Source organism: Miniopterus schreibersii (assembly GCF_964146895.1).
Source record: "Miniopterus schreibersii genome assembly, chromosome: 22".
NCBI lineage: Eukaryota > Metazoa > Chordata > Mammalia > Chiroptera > Miniopteridae > Miniopterus > Miniopterus schreibersii.
In genome coordinates, this window is record NC_138124.1 from 1,210,100 (window position 1) to 1,228,306 (window position 18,207).

General features: G+C 47.8%; 1 long non-coding RNA gene across 1 annotated transcript; it reads right to left on the reverse strand.

Annotated features, from left to right (window-relative positions):
* Window positions 1-895: 895 nt before the first annotated feature.
* Window positions 896-15,943, reverse strand: LOC308550527. Its single transcript, XR_013997915.1, has 10 exons — window positions 15,815-15,943; window positions 13,533-13,667; window positions 12,798-12,939; window positions 12,093-12,219; window positions 9,706-9,834; window positions 7,424-7,558; window positions 6,689-6,830; window positions 5,984-6,110; window positions 3,522-3,648; window positions 896-1,956 (listed from the first exon to the last, which is right to left on the reverse strand). It is a non-coding gene; the product is annotated as an uncharacterized lncRNA (long non-coding RNA).
* Window positions 15,944-18,207: the final 2,264 nt, after the last annotated feature.

Genomic DNA, 18,207 nt, shown 5'->3' on the forward strand with positions numbered 1-18,207 from the left:
GTGGGAGCCCTGTGCTCAGTTCTCTCTGTGTGTGACCTGCACAGCCTCACACGCCCGGCTGCGCCTCCCCCGAGGGCCGACAGACACGGAGAGCGGCAGGAAGACAATTATGTCAGCAAGATCGACGATTTCAACCCTACTAAGGCTAAATATTATCAAACAGTTTTTTGCTATTATACAGATCAATGAAAACATGTTTTGTCCATGACGACCCGCTGAAGTCCCAGAGAGGCACCTAACAATGTCATCGGCCAAAAAAAAACACACCATTTCTAGCTTATCGATTTTTATAAGACCAACTTTTGAGAAAAATATGCATGTTGATAATATCTAAGGGTCTAGAAAAATTGGATGAAACTAACTTACCCTTTTTTAAACAGCAGTCTAAAATTTGCCCCAAAGCAATTATCTAAGGAAAGGACGCCTTTTCTGTGACACAACTGGAAGTGTCCCAATGATTATTCATCTAAAAGACGCCCATAAAGGGCGACACGTGAACTGGTGATTTTGAAGAGTCTCCTGTAAATCATCATCATTAAACCACCTCAATGTGACTATTAAGTCCGATGTGACCAAATAAAGAGCACATCTGATCATTACTTTCAGAGTCCTCAACACTGCACAGAACAATGGCGTCTGTACAACTTACTGATCTCAACACTGTCGACTCCTCAGTGAGAAAGTGAAACCGCGTGTGTAGCCCTAAGTAATATCCTAATACTCTCTTTCCGAGGTCACCTGCGCAACATCACGTCATAAATTTATCAAATATACCTACAGGTCGTCCTTTACGATCATGTCGATCATTAAAATATCTTGAAATTCTGTATGTTTGTAAAGGCTTAACTCTTTTACCTTTTCATTTTATTATTTTTATTACTTTTTTTTTACTTTTACATCAAAGGAAAGTTAGGGAGAACCACACAGTTGGTAAAACGTGCACTTGTTCTCTCAATATAAACTACCGCTACCAGACCATTAAATCTTTATTTCATTTTCTTGTTTCCTCTCAAATCCATAAACAAATCTAGAAATATTTAACAGTGTGGCAGCTTCTAATTCTATTTTCAAACATATTTCCCTTAGTGTTACCTAAGATTTCAACTACAGGTATTTTAAAGATGTGGTTTCTATTGTAACTACACCTTTTACTGTATATTGGCAAACACGTGATAGCTCTAGATAACTTATGCCCGATAGAACTTTGGTTCCAGTTAAACAAAGGTTTGGGCCCGGCCGGGTGTGGCTCAGCGGTTGAGCGTCGACCTAGGATCCAGGCGATCGGGGTTCGATTCCCGGTCAGGGCACATGCCCGGGTTGCGGGCTCAATCCCCAGCGGGGGGCGCGCAGGAGGTGGCTAATTGATGACTCTCTCTCATCAATGTTTCTCTCTCTCTCTCCCTCTCCCTTCCTCTCTCTGAAATCAATACGAAAGTATTTAAAAAATAACCTGCTAGTACTGAGGGAATCTCGGCAGCCACTCTGGCCAATGTCACACCTGACTGTTAGAGTTGGGGGCAGACACAGATTAGTTTATTTATACGTGAACCACAGTGTTTCTTCACCTTTTAGGCTTGGACAACCTTTTTAGACATTTCCGCTCATTTTTACCTCTCCCTCCAAATGTTAGTACCACGAATATGCTGTCTCTCTGCTTATGGCCAGCGGCTGCTGGGAAGACCATGAGCCACTGTAACACGATTATTTTACTCCCCCAGGTCCGGTTTTCACCCCAGGAGGATATTATCAAAGATACTGAGAACGGGTTGTGTACAGTAACTTGAGAAAAATAATTAAGCGTGTAAGGAGTGCAGAGCGTGTTCCAGCCCATCACGGAGGGTCTGGGGCAGGTTTCCCTTCTCTTCCAACGCGCACACTCCACAGGACACACTGCTGAGGCCCCGGGGACAGTCTCTCAGGCACGTACCTTGTTTGGGTCCAATATCATCTTCCTTCCTGAAAAGAAAGAAGCTATTCAAACACTCGTAATCCCCAATGTCTTGATGCTTTCAGCCAAGCATGCAAATGTCAAAAGTCCCAGACTACAGGCATGGAAGCCACACTGAACTCACCATGTTATCAACGTATGTATCTGACATGCCTACAAGAGGGCCCCCAAAATAGATTCAATTACTCACTCAACAAACAAAACCCCAAAACACTGGCCAGAAACACAGACAACTTTAAATACGTGGCATTATATTGTCAAGAGATCAACATTGACATCAACGGTGCTTTGCCAAGTTTTAAGGGCAACTAAAATTTTAAACAAGGGTGGGGCAGGGGAGGTAGAAAGGGGTAAAGGGGGGGATCAGTGGTGATGGAAGGATACTTGGGGTGCTGGGCACACAATACAATATACAGATGATGTATCATAGAACTGTACACCTGAAACCTATATAATTTTATTAACCAATGTCACCCCAATAAATTCAATAATAAAAGCCATTCTATTCCCCAAAGGCATGTCTTTCACTGTATCCCATTCAGTTCTAAATGTTTTCTAGTTTCTTTTATGGTCTTGAATTTGACCTATTGGTTCTGTAAAGTACGTTAATTTTTGAATACTTGGCCATTTCCCAGATTCATTCCAGTTTTGATTTCTAATTGAATTCTCCTGTGGTCACAGAGTGTACTCTACATAATTTCAATCCACTTAACTTCACTGAGTCCAGTTTTATGACTTAGCAGATGATCCACGCTGGAGAGTGTTCCAGGTGTCCTCAGAAATAATTTGGGTTCGGCTACTGTTGGGTGGAATGTTCTCTATGTATCAGGTCAGGTTGGTTGGTAAGATTGTTCAAGTTCTTGACAACCACACTGACTCGTAGTCTAACTGGTCTTCAATGACTAAGAATTAGGCATTGAAGAGCCCAGTTTTTATCAATGAATTTGCCCCTTTAACCCTTCAATCACGACAGCTGCTACTTGATCTAATTTAACACACTGTCGTAGGGTGGTTATATTACAGTTGTTATATATCCTAAGAATCCCGAAACACCAATCAGCAAGAACATATATATGCACCCTTATGGCGACTGCAGCATTATTTACAATAATCAAGATCTGGAAGCAGCCCAAGTGCCCATCAGTAGATGAGTGGATAACAAAGCCGTGGTGCAGTAACTCAATGGACTACTAACTACACGACTGTAAAAAAAGGAAAAAAATCCTACCTTCACTTGTATGTGGAATGTAATGAACAAAATGAACTGACAAAATAGAAACCGACTCACAGATACAGAGAACAGACTGACAGCTGTCAGAGGGGTTTGAGGGGCTGGGTACAAAAGATGAAGGAATTAAGCAAACAACAACTCAAAAACAGCAGCATGGAAACGACCAGAGGGAAAGGGGTTGGGAGAGGCAGGAGAGGGGAAAGGGGGACAGTTGGCGATGGAAGGAGACAAGACTTGACTTTGGCTGGTGAACACACAATACAGTATGCCGAAGACGGATTACAGAACTGTACACTTAAAAAAGAAAAAAAATGGTGGTTTTGGCAAAGAAGTTCTGCTTACCATCCCAAGGGGTGCGCCAACATTCCCCAGACGCTGCACCGCTTACGTCAGAGGGCTCCGTCCCACCAGCGAGCGTCACGGATTTCGCAGGACATCCTTGCTGGCACGTGTCTGCTGGTGGCATCACCTGGGAAGTGTCAAGAAATCACATGCAGGATTGAGAATCGTGTCCAGGTCCTAAGGTAACAAGATTCATGCCAAGCTTTCTCCTGGGGTAAGCCCTGCATCTGCCTGTCATGCACCTCTATCCCTCAGGTGTGGCTGCAGGCATGTGTGATTCCAGGCATGTAGGCAGGTATGCATGTGTGTGTGTGCGGAGGCCTCAGCACCTGAACAAGTATTCCTTCTGCACAAATCCCTCTTCAATGGTGGAAGACAGAACCTTCAAAAAAGAGATGTGAACTCCGACCCCTAGATGCTGCTGGAACAGTCTATGAACTCTGTCTCTCACAGACACTCCTTCTGAACAAAGCACAAGGCCGACACCAAGTACACCCTCTTCCTGACCGTAGATGAGATGTCAACCTGTACGCAGTGTCCCTGAAGGCTGTCATAAGTGGACTGCGCTTGATGGGAAATTTGCAACCAACCAACCAACCAATGACACCACCAACGTCCAGGGTGGCAACACTGGGACACTGGCTACTGGCCAGTAGCAGCCCATCTTAATATTTTAAGTTGCCAAAAGAGTCCAAGACAGGGGACAGCTCATGTTAACTAACCCTAAATGCCCTAGGTGGGCCAGCGGGACCCCAGAAGAGAAATGGTAGACTCACCAACCATGACAAAGAAAGACCCCCAATGGCAACTAGGACACATGCCCATAGAAGAACCAGGCATTTCCAAGCCAACAAAATTCAAGGCCCTGACCTCTGAGAAAATGTTGTTCCAACACTTGGCTGCCACATCCAAAGGAGCAACCTCATGCCTGCACTGGATTTGCCCAAGAAGTAGCAACAAAAGCTCCATCCACATGGAGGGTGGGAATGCCAGGGAGGACGGCCATAAAGGATTTCAGCTTTGCATCAACAAACTCAAGCACTTTATCAACAAAGACAAAAGGATGAATGGAAACAGAACACATCTGCCACTCAAGGAAACGTGGATGTTTTCCAAAGCAGACATCTGTCCATGGAGGTGGGCCTGGGTCACAGCACGCCAAGTCCCTGCCATGTCCAGACTCTTCCAGTCAGAAATCTAAACACTTCTGAAGAAAATGAGAGCAGCCAGGAGCAAGAAAATCAACTCATCATACATAAACACCTTGACCTTGAAAATTATGACCTTAGAGGACAAAAATTAAAGAGAAGGTCAGTCAGGGGTCCAGACAAGTCTCCAAGGCAATAGCTAAAGAACAAAGAAGAGCCACTACTCTGGGATGGAAGCTCCAAGTGAACACAGGGCACCTACCACAGAACCATGGACACAACCAAGAAGGCTTCCCTGGGCGGCACGAATTGGCAACCAAACCGAGAACCCAAGACACTGCTGTCAGCCAGTGACCTCTGTTGAGCCAGTACATGCAATGGAAGCTCATGGAATCACACTTCCCTCACCTCCCTCAACTTCCTTTCCTGTCCTGGGAGTCAGAGAGCATAGCATGTTGACTTCAGAGCAAAATACAGAACCCAGTCAATGGTTGGTCACCTTGCATGAGGATTGATTCAGGACTTGAAATAAATGAGCTAACAAAAGCACCACGACCAAATCCCTCTGTACCCACCACAAACGCAACTGCAATCAAATTTTCTAAATAAAACAAAAGGTGAAAACAAGTTCACAACTTGCCTGGACTAGGGCTCCAATCAGAAACCATGAAGGCTTCTGATCTTCAATTACTAGAAAAATACCTCCACGGGCTACATTAGAACTGGGAAAGATATATCCATGCCATGTGCTCAGTGGACCTCTGCCATAGCCACACACTCAAATGCGAAATTTAGAAAATGTGCTGGTTGACATGACGAAAGGCATGACCATCCAACAAAATCCACTGATGCCATCAAAGTACTGATATTAAGAGAGGAGACTCTCTAATGCTGATTCCCTGGGTGGTGCATCCATGAGTGTGACCAAGGAGAAGCTGTCCCTTACACTATCTTCCTGGGGGACTGAACGTGCTGGACCTCAGATCCGATGAGAACGACGGTTGGAGTTCTCACTCATTTTGTTCAGCTTTTCCAAGGAATGCTTTTTGAGGGAGGCGTCATCATTGATCCAAGCACGTTCTGGGATGTAGGATATTTTGGTGAGGCAGGAGGGAGGCTCATCTAGTGAGCCAATGACCTCAAAGTTCTCCAAAAGCTTGGATAATCTGGATCCAAGCCACTGGGCAGAGGAACAGTCAATCCACTCATAGAGCAAAGCCCAGCATAACACTGGGGACAAGTGGACAGGCTGCCTCTAGCAGGCCTATGAAATCCTCAACCAAATGGGAGAACTTGGGACAGAGGAAAGCTTACCTTCCTGAGCGATCCACAGGCACACCCAGAGACACACATCTTCCAGGACTCCTGCACACCTCAAGTCATCAAAGGAAAGGAAGGTCATCTCTTCATGGCTGATGGTGAACCTTCATCACCACTCCACCTGGGAAGTGTAGAGAAATCGCACACATTTGAGAAATGAACCCAGGTTCTCAGGTAACAATATGCAGACTCTTTCCCCGAGGGTAAGCCTTACACCTGTCTATCATGTACCTCTATCCCTCAGGGGAGACAGCAGGCGTGAGATACCGTGAGGAAAGGCAGGTGTGCAGCTGTGCTGACACCCTGGGTGGTACTCATATGAGTGTGACCAAGGGAAAGCTGTCTGTCCCTCTCTCTAACTTCCTGGGGTACTAGACGTGCTGGACCTCAGATCCGATGAGAACGGCGGTTGGAGTTCTCACTCATTTTGTTCAGCTTTTCCAAGGAATGCTTATTGGAGGGAGTCGTCATTGATACGAGCACATTCTGGGATGCTGTATAATTAACCAGGGCAGGCTGGCAGCTCACTGGTAAGCCCATGATCTGCAACCTCCAATGCAGGGGAGAACCAAGATCCAAGCTACTGAGCAAGAGAAACACTCTTGGAGGGAAACCAGTGGGGATATGTGGACAGGCCACATCCAGCAGGTCTATGAAATCTAAAGTGATGGCAGAGACCTGGAACAGAGGAATGCTTACCTTCCTGAGTGATCCACAGGCATGGTGCACACCTAGGGACACACATTTTCCAGGACTCTGCCGTACGTCCCACTATCGAAAGAAAGGAAGGTCATGTCTTCATTGCTGATGGTGAGCCCTGCATGACCACTCCACCTGGGAACTGTAGAGAAATCACATGCACATTTGAGAAACTTACCCTGGTTCCCAGGTAACAAGATCCAGACCAACTTCTCACTGGGGTAAGCCTTGCACCTGCCTGTCATGTACCTCTATCCCTTAGAAGTGACTGCAGGCGTGTGAGATACTGTGTAGGGGGGTGGGAAGGTGTGCATCTGTCCTGAGAGCCTGGGTGTGTGCATGAGTGTGACCAAGGGCAAGCTGTCCCTCACTCTACCTTCCTAGGGCACTAGACGTGCTGGACCTCAGATCCGATGAGAACGGCGGTTGAAGTTCTCACTCATTTTGTTCAGCTTTTCCAAGGAATGCTTATTGGAGGGAGTCATCATTGATCCGAGCACATTCTGAGATGTTGTATAATTGACCAGGGCAGGTTGGGCAATCCACTGGGTAAGCCAATGATATGAGACCCCCAATGCCCTGCACAATCACAATCCACACCACCAAGTAAGAGGAAGCATCAATCCACTCTTGGAGGGAGAGCCATAGGCCATTGGGGATACACAGACAGGCCATGTCCAGCAAGTCTATTAAATCTAAAGTGATGGACAAGAACTGGAACAGAGGGATGCTTACCTTCCTGAATGTTCCACAGGCATTCTGCACACCCAAGGGCACATTTCCTCCAGGACTCCAGGCCACCTCTGGCCATCAAAGGAAAGGAAGGCCATCTCTTCATGGCTAATGGTGAGCCTGCCATGGCCACTCCACCTGGAAAGTGTAGAGAAATCACATGCACATTTGAGTAACATACCCAGAATCTCAGGTTAAAGATATCCATGTCAATATTTCTCCCGGGGTCAGCCTTGCATCTGTCTATCATGTACCTCTATCCCTTAGGGCAACTGCTGGATTGTGTGATAACATGAGCGCAGGCGGGTATGTAGGTGTGTGTGCACCTGGCCCTGCACAGAGGACTCAGTACCTGAGCAGGCACATCTCAGGCACAGATCCCTAGCATCATACCCTGCTTCTGGAAAAAAGAGACGAGGCCTTGAGAGGAAGCCTGCAAGCTCTACTCAGGGAGGTGCTATAATAGTCAACAGACTCCTTCTTTCACAGCATCTCCTTCTGGAAAAAAAAAAATAATCACACGACTATTCTATTTCCACACTCTTCCTGACCACGGCTGTGATGTCAATTTGGACATTGTATCACCACAAACAGTCGCAAGTAAAACACACCTGAGAGAAACCAGCGACTGACAGAATAACAAGAGTTACCCACATGGGTGGCACCAGTTGCAGCACTGGCACCCTGGCTACAGGGCAAGAAGACCCACCTTAATCTTAAGTGACCAAAGAGTTCCCGTACACGAACCTTTCTGCTAACTGAAACTCACTGGCCTCATGGCCACCAGGTGTTCAGACAGGAACTGCCCCTCTTCAGCCACCATGACCCAGCATAAACCCACATGAACTCGGCCACATTCCCCTCCAGGGGCTGGGCATTTCCTCATCCAGGGAGATTCAAGGCCGCAACACTTGGCTGCCTCGACCAAAAGAGCTTCCTCATGCCTGCGAGGAATGGTCCCAGAAAGGAGCCTCCGTCGCCACACCCAACGTGGAGCAGTGAGACACCGTGCCAAGAAAATAGGGCCAGCCTAGAGAAATACTTTGACCTTGAAACCTCAGGGTAAAGGGTGAAAGACAATGTGAGCCTGAGCAAGCGAAACCAGAGTGGGCGTGCCAGCTGGCATGGGCCATTGGACCCCTCAAGGTACTATAAGTTAAACCACTGAGTTTCAATCCTCTAAAATGGATTTGTCAAGTGAACATCATTCACCCACCAGAAAGGACCATATAAAAGGGCCCTAAATCTTTTCTGGCGACACCAATTGGCAGCCCCATCAGGGCCTAGGTAAGTCTGTGGGAAGCTGATGACCACCACTGGAGGAAAACAGTATGGAGCTATGTAACCCCATGGATTCACACTCAGACCATTCCTTTCTGGGACCTTCCCTCCCTGTCCAGCCTTCAACAATCATAGCATCTTCAACTCAGCTTGGAGCATAGCACAGTCCATGTCTGGACCCCACGTGTGTGAACAGGGTGTGTTACAAATAGGAGCTTCCATGGCCGAACATCTGCAATTTGCCCCCAACACCTTGGGCAATTCAAAACTTCTCACCAAGTCAAAAGCTAAGAACAGGTATCGCTACCTGCTGGGTAGTGGGATCTAATCAGAAGCCATACAAGTTTTGTTCTTTGGTGCCCAAGCCAGAGCTGCAGGGGCTACCACTGTAGCAAAAAACATGGCCAACACAGATCCATATTGTGGGTCACTGGGCCAAGGCCAACGCCACTCTCTCCAGCTCCTAACACTGAGACGCTCGATGGTCACCACGTCAACAAATATTGACCATTCAAACCAGAACTTTCAATCATGGACGATCAACAAGGTGAAGCCACTGACCCTCAGAAGGAGGCGCTCAAAAGCTGACACCCTGGGTGGTGCTTGCATGAGTGTGACCAAGGGGAAGCTGTCCCTCTCTCCTATCTTTCCTAGGGCACTACACGTACTGGACCTCAGATCCGATGAGAACGACGGTTGGAGTTCTCACTCATTTTGTTCAGCTTTTCCAAGGAATGCTTATTGGAGGGAGTCATCATTGACCCAAGCATGTTCTGCAACTCTAGAAAGTTTACAAGGTAGGCTGGGTGGCTTACTGGGTCAAGCAATGACCTCAGAGTCTTCCAGAGACCTGGAGCATCCAAGTCCCACCACTGAGCAAAAGGAAAATTCAGTCCAGTCTTGGAGGGAACCCCACACGCCATTTAGGACACCCAAACAAGCTTCCTCTATCAGCTCCAAAGTCCAAAAGCTAATGTCTGAATTTAGAGCAGAGGAACACTTACTTTCCTGTGTGATCTTCAGACACAGTTCAAACTCAGCACCACCTCCTCTGGGTCTCCGTGAACCTCAGGTCAACCAGGCAGACAAAGGTCTTTTCTGGGCCGGTGAAGAAGCCTGCAATGCAGCTCCACCTGAGAAGTGGGCAGAAATCATAGGTGTGTTTGAGTAATGTACCCAGGTCCTCAGGTAATTAATCCATGTCATCCTCTCCCCGTTAGTAGGCCCTGCACCTGACTGTCACGTACTTCTGTCCCTAAGGTATGACTGCAGGCATGTGATTCCTTGCCTGTAGGTCAGTCCGCAAATATGTATCCATGGGTTGGTGGGTAGAGGCCTCCGCAATGGAAAAAACAAACCCTGTGCACTGATTCCTGGCCACACTCCCCAACAGCCATTGAAAGAACACCCGTTTGATAAAAAAATAAAAAAATAAATCATAAAACTTTGATCTCATGGGGCTGACAAAACAGGCTAAAATCTCCATCTCTAGAGCCATTTCTGAACTAATAAAGCACAGCCATTTTCCATACACACACTTACTGACCACAGAGGTGAAGGCAGCTTAGACATTTGGTCTCCGCTCGCTGTCACAAGTAAACCGTACTTGACAGGAATATACCAACCACCTCAAAATCCAAATACACTGACACGAGGTCTCGCCCCGTTAGCATATGAGCTACAGGGCAATAGTACCCTCTCCTAGTATTAAATGGCCAAGCAACTGCAGGCCAGGCACCTGCTTGTGCTAAGCCAAGAGCTCTCAGTAAGTAAAAGGAACCCGGAGGGGTATCTGTGAGTGTCACCCACCAGGATCAGAACAAAAACCCAACCGAAACTAGGCTGAAATGTCCTGCAGAGGCACTGCATACACTGACCCCGTGGGGTGCAAATGTGACCCCTCCATCAGCATGGGACATCGCTAATGAACACTCACAGCTCCAATACTTCATCCACAAAGACAGAAGGAAGAATTAAAATAAGACACATCTTCTGAACAAAGGCAAGGAACACTTTCCAATGTAGAAATATGTCCACAGAAGTATATGTGGGATCAAAGCGCCCACAGTCTGTGCTATACCCACAGGCCTCCACTGTAAAATGTCAACCACTCTAAACAAAATAGGAGACATCTATGCCAAGAAAATACCAACCTCCCAGGTAGAACTTGGCCCTCAAATCTGGTGATGTTGAACTTGGTTGCAACAAAAAAGACAATATGTCCCATGGAAATTCATGGAACCCCACTATGACCTATCCTCTCTGTGACCTTCCATTCATGTCTAGACCATCAGCAATGAGAGCATCATTCTAGAACTAGTTCCACAGCACAGTTCACGGTTCGCCACAGTGCATGTGGATTGGGCAAGTAGCTGAATTACACTGCCAATCCCATGGTACCTCCATCATCCTCGCTGAGTAAAAAGAGAAAAACAGAATCCCAGCCTGGCCGGGCGTGGCTCAGTGGTTGAGCATCGACCTAGGATCCAGGAGACTGTGGTTCAATTCCCAGTCAGGGCACAGGCCCGAGTTGTGGGCTCGATCCCCAGTCAGGAGCATGTAGGAGGCAGCTGATCAATGACTCTTTATCATTGATGTTTCTACTCTCTCCCTCTCCCTTCCTCTCTCTGAAATCAATGAAGATATATATTTAAAAACAAAACAAAACAAAAAAACCCCCAAAAAACCAGGATCCCAAATTGCAAGACCTGGGGCTCTCATCAAAATCCATGAGAGCTTCTCCTCTCAGGCTCCAAACACAGACTGCCAAGGGCTACATCCAAAGCAAGAATCAGGCCAGAAAAACTCCATTCAATGATGTCAATGGGCCTGTGCCACAGCCACATGATACCACTGTTAGGACTAAAGTATGTCCTAACTGACAAGCCAGAAAGACTGACAATTCACCCAAACACCGTTGGTCATTAACACTCAACCAATTCAGAGAGGGTAATCGACAGTAAGTCAAGAGGCTCTGTGGTGCTGATGCCCTGGGTGGTGCTTGCATGAGTGTGACTAAGGGGAAGCTGTCCCTCACTCCTACAGGCCCTGGGGCATTAGACGTGCTGGACCTCAGATCCGATGAGAACGACGGCGGTTGGAGTTCTCACTCATTTTGTTCAGCTTTTCCAAGGAATGCTTATTGGAGGGAGTCATCATTGATCCGAGCACGTTCTGGGATGCAGGACATTTTGGTGAGGCAGGGAGAAGACTCATCTAGTGAGCCAAGGACCTCAAAGTTATCTGGATCCAAGCCATTGGGCAGAAGAACAGTCAATCCACTCATAGAGCAAAACCCAGCATAACACTGGGGACAGGTGGACAGGCTGCCTCTAGCAGGCCTATGAAATCCTCAACCAAATGGGAGAACTTGGGACAGAGGAAAGCTTACCTTCCTGAGCGATCCACAGGCACACCCAGAGACACACATCTTCCAGGACTCCTGCACACCTCAAGTCATCAAAGGAAAGGAAGGTCATCTCTTCATGGCTGATGGTGAACCTTCATCACCACTCCACCTGGGAAGTGTAGAGAAATCGCACACATTTGAGAAATGAACCCAGGTTCTCAGGTAACAATATGCAGACTCTTTCCCCGAGGGTAAGCCTTACACCTGTCTATCATGTACCTCTATCCCTCAGGGGAGACAGCAGGCGTGAGATACCGTGAGGAAAGGCAGGTGTGCAGCTGTGCTGACACCCTGGGTGGTACTCATATGAGTGTGACCAAGGGAAAGCTGTCTGTCCCTCTCTCTAACTTCCTGGGGTACTAGACGTGCTGGACCTCAGATCCGATGAGAACGGCGGTTGGAGTTCTCACTCATTTTGTTCAGCTTTTCCAAGGAATGCTTATTGGAGGGAGTCGTCATTGATACGAGCACATTCTGGGATGCTGTATAATTAACCAGGGCAGGCTGGCAGCTCACTGGTAAGCCCATGATCTGCAACCTCCAATGCAGGGGAGAACCAAGATCCAAGCTACTGAGCAAGAGAAACACTCTTGGAGGGAAACCAGTGGGGATATGTGGACAGGCCACATCCAGCAGGTCTATGAAATCTAAAGTGATGGCAGAGACCTGGAACAGAGGAATGCTTACCTTCCTGAGTGATCCACAGGCATGGTGCACACCTAGGGACACACATTTTCCAGGACTCTGCCGTACGTCCCACTATCGAAAGAAAGGAAGGTCATGTCTTCATTGCTGATGGTGAGCCCTGCATGACCACTCCACCTGGGAACTGTAGAGAAATCACATGCACATTTGAGAAACTTACCCTGGTTCCCAGGTAACAAGATCCAGACCAACTTCTCACTGGGGTAAGCCTTGCACCTGCCTGTCATGTACCTCTATCCCTTAGAAGTGACTGCAGGCGTGTGAGATACTGTGTAGGGGGGTGGGAAGGTGTGCATCTGTCCTGAGAGCCTGGGTGTGTGCATGAGTGTGACCAAGGGCAAGCTGTCCCTCACTCTACCTTCCTAGGGCACTAGACGTGCTGGACCTCAGATCCGATGAGAACGGCGGTTGAAGTTCTCACTCATTTTGTTCAGCTTTTCCAAGGAATGCTTATTGGAGGGAGTCATCATTGATCCGAGCACATTCTGAGATGTTGTATAATTGACCAGGGCAGGTTGGGCAATCCACTGGGTAAGCCAATGATATGAGACCCCCAATGCCCTGCACAATCACAATCCACACCACCAAGTAAGAGGAAGCATCAATCCACTCTTGGAGGGAGAGCCATAGGCCATTGGGGATACACAGACAGGCCATGTCCAGCAAGTCTATTAAATCTAAAGTGATGGACAAGAACTGGAACAGAGGGATGCTTACCTTCCTGAATGTTCCACAGGCATTCTGCACACCCAAGGGCACATTTCCTCCAGGACTCCAGGCCACCTCTGGCCATCAAAGGAAAGGAAGGCCATCTCTTCATGGCTAATGGTGAGCCTGCCATGGCCACTCCACCTGGAAAGTGTAGAGAAATCACATGCACATTTGAGTAACATACCCAGAATCTCAGGTTAAAGATATCCATGTCAATATTTCTCCCGGGGTCAGCCTTGCATCTGTCTATCATGTACCTCTATCCCTTAGGGCAACTGCTGGATTGTGTGATAACATGAGCGCAGGCGGGTATGTAGGTGTGTGTGCACCTGGCCCTGCACAGAGGACTCAGTACCTGAGCAGGCACATCTCAGGCACAGATCCCTAGCATCATACCCTGCTTCTGGAAAAAAGAGACGAGGCCTTGAGAGGAAGCCTGCAAGCTCTACTCAGGGAGGTGCTATAATAGTCAACAGACTCCTTCTTTCACAGCATCTCCTTCTGGAAAAAAAAAAATAATCACACGACTATTCTATTTCCACACTCTTCCTGACCACGGCTGTGATGTCAATTTGGACATTGTATCACCACAAACAGTCGCAAGTAAAACACACCTGAGAGAAACCAGCGACTGACAGAATAACAAGAGTTACCCACATGGGTGGCACCAGTTGCAGCACTGGCACCCTGGCTACAGGGCAAGAAGACCCACCTTAATCTTAAGTGACCAAAGAGTTCCCGTACACGAACCTTTCTGCTAACTGAAACTCACTGGCCTCATGGCCACCAGGTGTTCAGACAGGAACTGCCCCTCTTCAGCCACCATGACCCAGCATAAACCCACATGAACTCGGCCACATTCCCCTCCAGGGGCTGGGCATTTCCTCATCCAGGGAGATTCAAGGCCGCAACACTTGGCTGCCTCGACCAAAAGAGCTTCCTCATGCCTGCGAGGAATGGTCCCAGAAAGGAGCCTCCGTCGCCACACCCAACGTGGAGCAGTGAGACACCGTGCCAAGAAAATAGGGCCAGCCTAGAGAAATACTTTGACCTTGAAACCTCAGGGTAAAGGGTGAAAGACAATGTGAGCCTGAGCAAGCGAAACCAGAGTGGGCGTGCCAGCTGGCATGGGCCATTGGACCCCTCAAGGTACTATAAGTTAAACCACTGAGTTTCAATCCTCTAAAATGGATTTGTCAAGTGAACATCATTCACCCACCAGAAAGGACCATATAAAAGGGCCCTAAATCTTTTCTGGCGACACCAATTGGCAGCCCCATCAGGGCCTAGGTAAGTCTGTGGGAAGCTGATGACCACCACTGGAGGAAAACAGTATGGAGCTATGTAACCCCATGGATTCACACTCAGACCATTCCTTTCTGGGACCTTCCCTCCCTGTCCAGCCTTCAACAATCATAGCATCTTCAACTCAGCTTGGAGCATAGCACAGTCCATGTCTGGACCCCACGTGTGTGAACAGGGTGTGTTACAAATAGGAGCTTCCATGGCCGAACATCTGCAATTTGCCCCCAACACCTTGGGCAATTCAAAACTTCTCACCAAGTCAAAAGCTAAGAACAGGTATCGCTACCTGCTGGGTAGTGGGATCTAATCAGAAGCCATACAAGTTTTGTTCTTTGGTGCCCAAGCCAGAGCTGCAGGGGCTACCACTGTAGCAAAAAACATGGCCAACACAGATCCATATTGTGGGTCACTGGGCCAAGGCCAACGCCACTCTCTCCAGCTCCTAACACTGAGACGCTCGATGGTCACCACGTCAACAAATATTGACCATTCAAACCAGAACTTTCAATCATGGACGATCAACAAGGTGAAGCCACTGACCCTCAGAAGGAGGCGCTCAAAAGCTGACACCCTGGGTGGTGCTTGCATGAGTGTGACCAAGGGGAAGCTGTCCCTCTCTCCTATCTTTCCTAGGGCACTACACGTACTGGACCTCAGATCCGATGAGAACGACGGTTGGAGTTCTCACTCATTTTGTTCAGCTTTTCCAAGGAATGCTTATTGGAGGGAGTCATCATTGACCCAAGCATGTTCTGCAACTCTAGAAAGTTTACAAGGTAGGCTGGGTGGCTTACTGGGTCAAGCAATGACCTCAGAGTCTTCCAGAGACCTGGAGCATCCAAGTCCCACCACTGAGCAAAAGGAAAATTCAGTCCAGTCTTGGAGGGAACCCCACACGCCATTTAGGACACCCAAACAAGCTTCCTCTATCAGCTCCAAAGTCCAAAAGCTAATGTCTGAATTTAGAGCAGAGGAACACTTACTTTCCTGTGTGATCTTCAGACACAGTTCAAACTCAGCACCACCTCCTCTGGGTCTCCGTGAACCTCAGGTCAACCAGGCAGACAAAGGTCTTTTCTGGGCCGGTGAAGAAGCCTGCAATGCAGCTCCACCTGAGAAGTGGGCAGAAATCATAGGTGTGTTTGAGTAATGTACCCAGGTCCTCAGGTAATTAATCCATGTCATCCTCTCCCCGTTAGTAGGCCCTGCACCTGACTGTCACGTACTTCTGTCCCTAAGGTATGACTGCAGGCATGTGATTCCTTGCCTGTAGGTCAGTCCGCAAATATGTATCCATGGGTTGGTGGGTAGAGGCCTCCGCAATGGAAAAAACAAACCCTGTGCACTGATTCCTGGCCACACTCCCCAACAGCCATTGAAAGAACACCCGTTTGATAAAAAAATAAAAAAATAAATCATAAAACTTTGATCTCATGGGGCTGACAAAACAGGCTAAAATCTCCATCTCTAGAGCCATTTCTGAACTAATAAAGCACAGCCATTTTCCATACACACACTTACTGACCACAGAGGTGAAGGCAGCTTAGACATTTGGTCTCCGCTCGCTGTCACAAGTAAACCGTACTTGACAGGAATATACCAACCACCTCAAAATCCAAATACACTGACACGAGGTCTCGCCCCGTTAGCATATGAGCTACAGGGCAATAGTACCCTCTCCTAGTATTAAATGGCCAAGCAACTGCAGGCCAGGCACCTGCTTGTGCTAAGCCAAGAGCTCTCAGTAAGTAAAAGGAACCCGGAGGGGTATCTGTGAGTGTCACCCACCAGGATCAGAACAAAAACCCAACCGAAACTAGGCTGAAATGTCCTGCAGAGGCACTGCATACACTGACCCCGTGGGGTGCAAATGTGACCCCTCCATCAGCATGGGACATCGCTAATGAACACTCACAGCTCCAATACTTCATCCACAAAGACAGAAGGAAGAATTAAAATAAGACACATCTTCTGAACAAAGGCAAGGAACACTTTCCAATGTAGAAATATGTCCACAGAAGTATATGTGGGATCAAAGCGCCCACAGTCTGTGCTATACCCACAGGCCTCCACTGTAAAATGTCAACCACTCTAAACAAAATAGGAGACATCTATGCCAAGAAAATACCAACCTCCCAGGTAGAACTTGGCCCTCAAATCTGGTGATGTTGAACTTGGTTGCAACAAAAAAGACAATATGTCCCATGGAAATTCATGGAACCCCACTATGACCTATCCTCTCTGTGACCTTCCATTCATGTCTAGACCATCAGCAATGAGAGCATCATTCTAGAACTAGTTCCACAGCACAGTTCACGGTTCGCCACAGTGCATGTGGATTGGGCAAGTAGCTGAATTACACTGCCAATCCCATGGTACCTCCATCATCCTCGCTGAGTAAAAAGAGAAAAACAGAATCCCAGCCTGGCCGGGCGTGGCTCAGTGGTTGAGCATCGACCTAGGATCCAGGAGACTGTGGTTCAATTCCCAGTCAGGGCACAGGCCCGAGTTGTGGGCTCGATCCCCAGTCAGGAGCATGTAGGAGGCAGCTGATCAATGACTCTTTATCATTGATGTTTCTACTCTCTCCCTCTCCCTTCCTCTCTCTGAAATCAATGAAGATATATATTTAAAAACAAAACAAAACAAAAAAACCCCCAAAAAACCAGGATCCCAAATTGCAAGACCTGGGGCTCTCATCAAAATCCATGAGAGCTTCTCCTCTCAGGCTCCAAACACAGACTGCCAAGGGCTACATCCAAAGCAAGAATCAGGCCAGAAAAACTCCATTCAATGATGTCAATGGGCCTGTGCCACAGCCACATGATACCACTGTTAGGACTAAAGTATGTCCTAACTGACAAGCCAGAAAGACTGACAATTCACCCAAACACCGTTGGTCATTAACACTCAACCAATTCAGAGAGGGTAATCGACAGTAAGTCAAGAGGCTCTGTGGTGCTGATGCCCTGGGTGGTGCTTGCATGAGTGTGACTAAGGGGAAGCTGTCCCTCACTCCTACAGGCCCTGGGGCATTAGACGTGCTGGACCTCAGATCCGATGAGAACGACGGCGGTTGGAGTTCTCACTCATTTTGTTCAGCTTTTCCAAGGAATGCTTATTGGAGGGAGTCATCATTGATCCGAGCACGTTCTGGGATGCAGGACATTTTGGTGAGGCAGGGAGAAGACTCATCTAGTGAGCCAAGGACCTCAAAGTTATCTGGATCCAAGCCATTGGGCAGAAGAACAGTCAATCCACTCATAGAGCAAAACCCAGCATAACACTGGGGACAGGTGGACAGGCTGCCTCTAGCAGGCCTATGAAATCCTCAACCAAATGGGAGAACTTGGGACAGAGGAAAGCTTACCTTCCT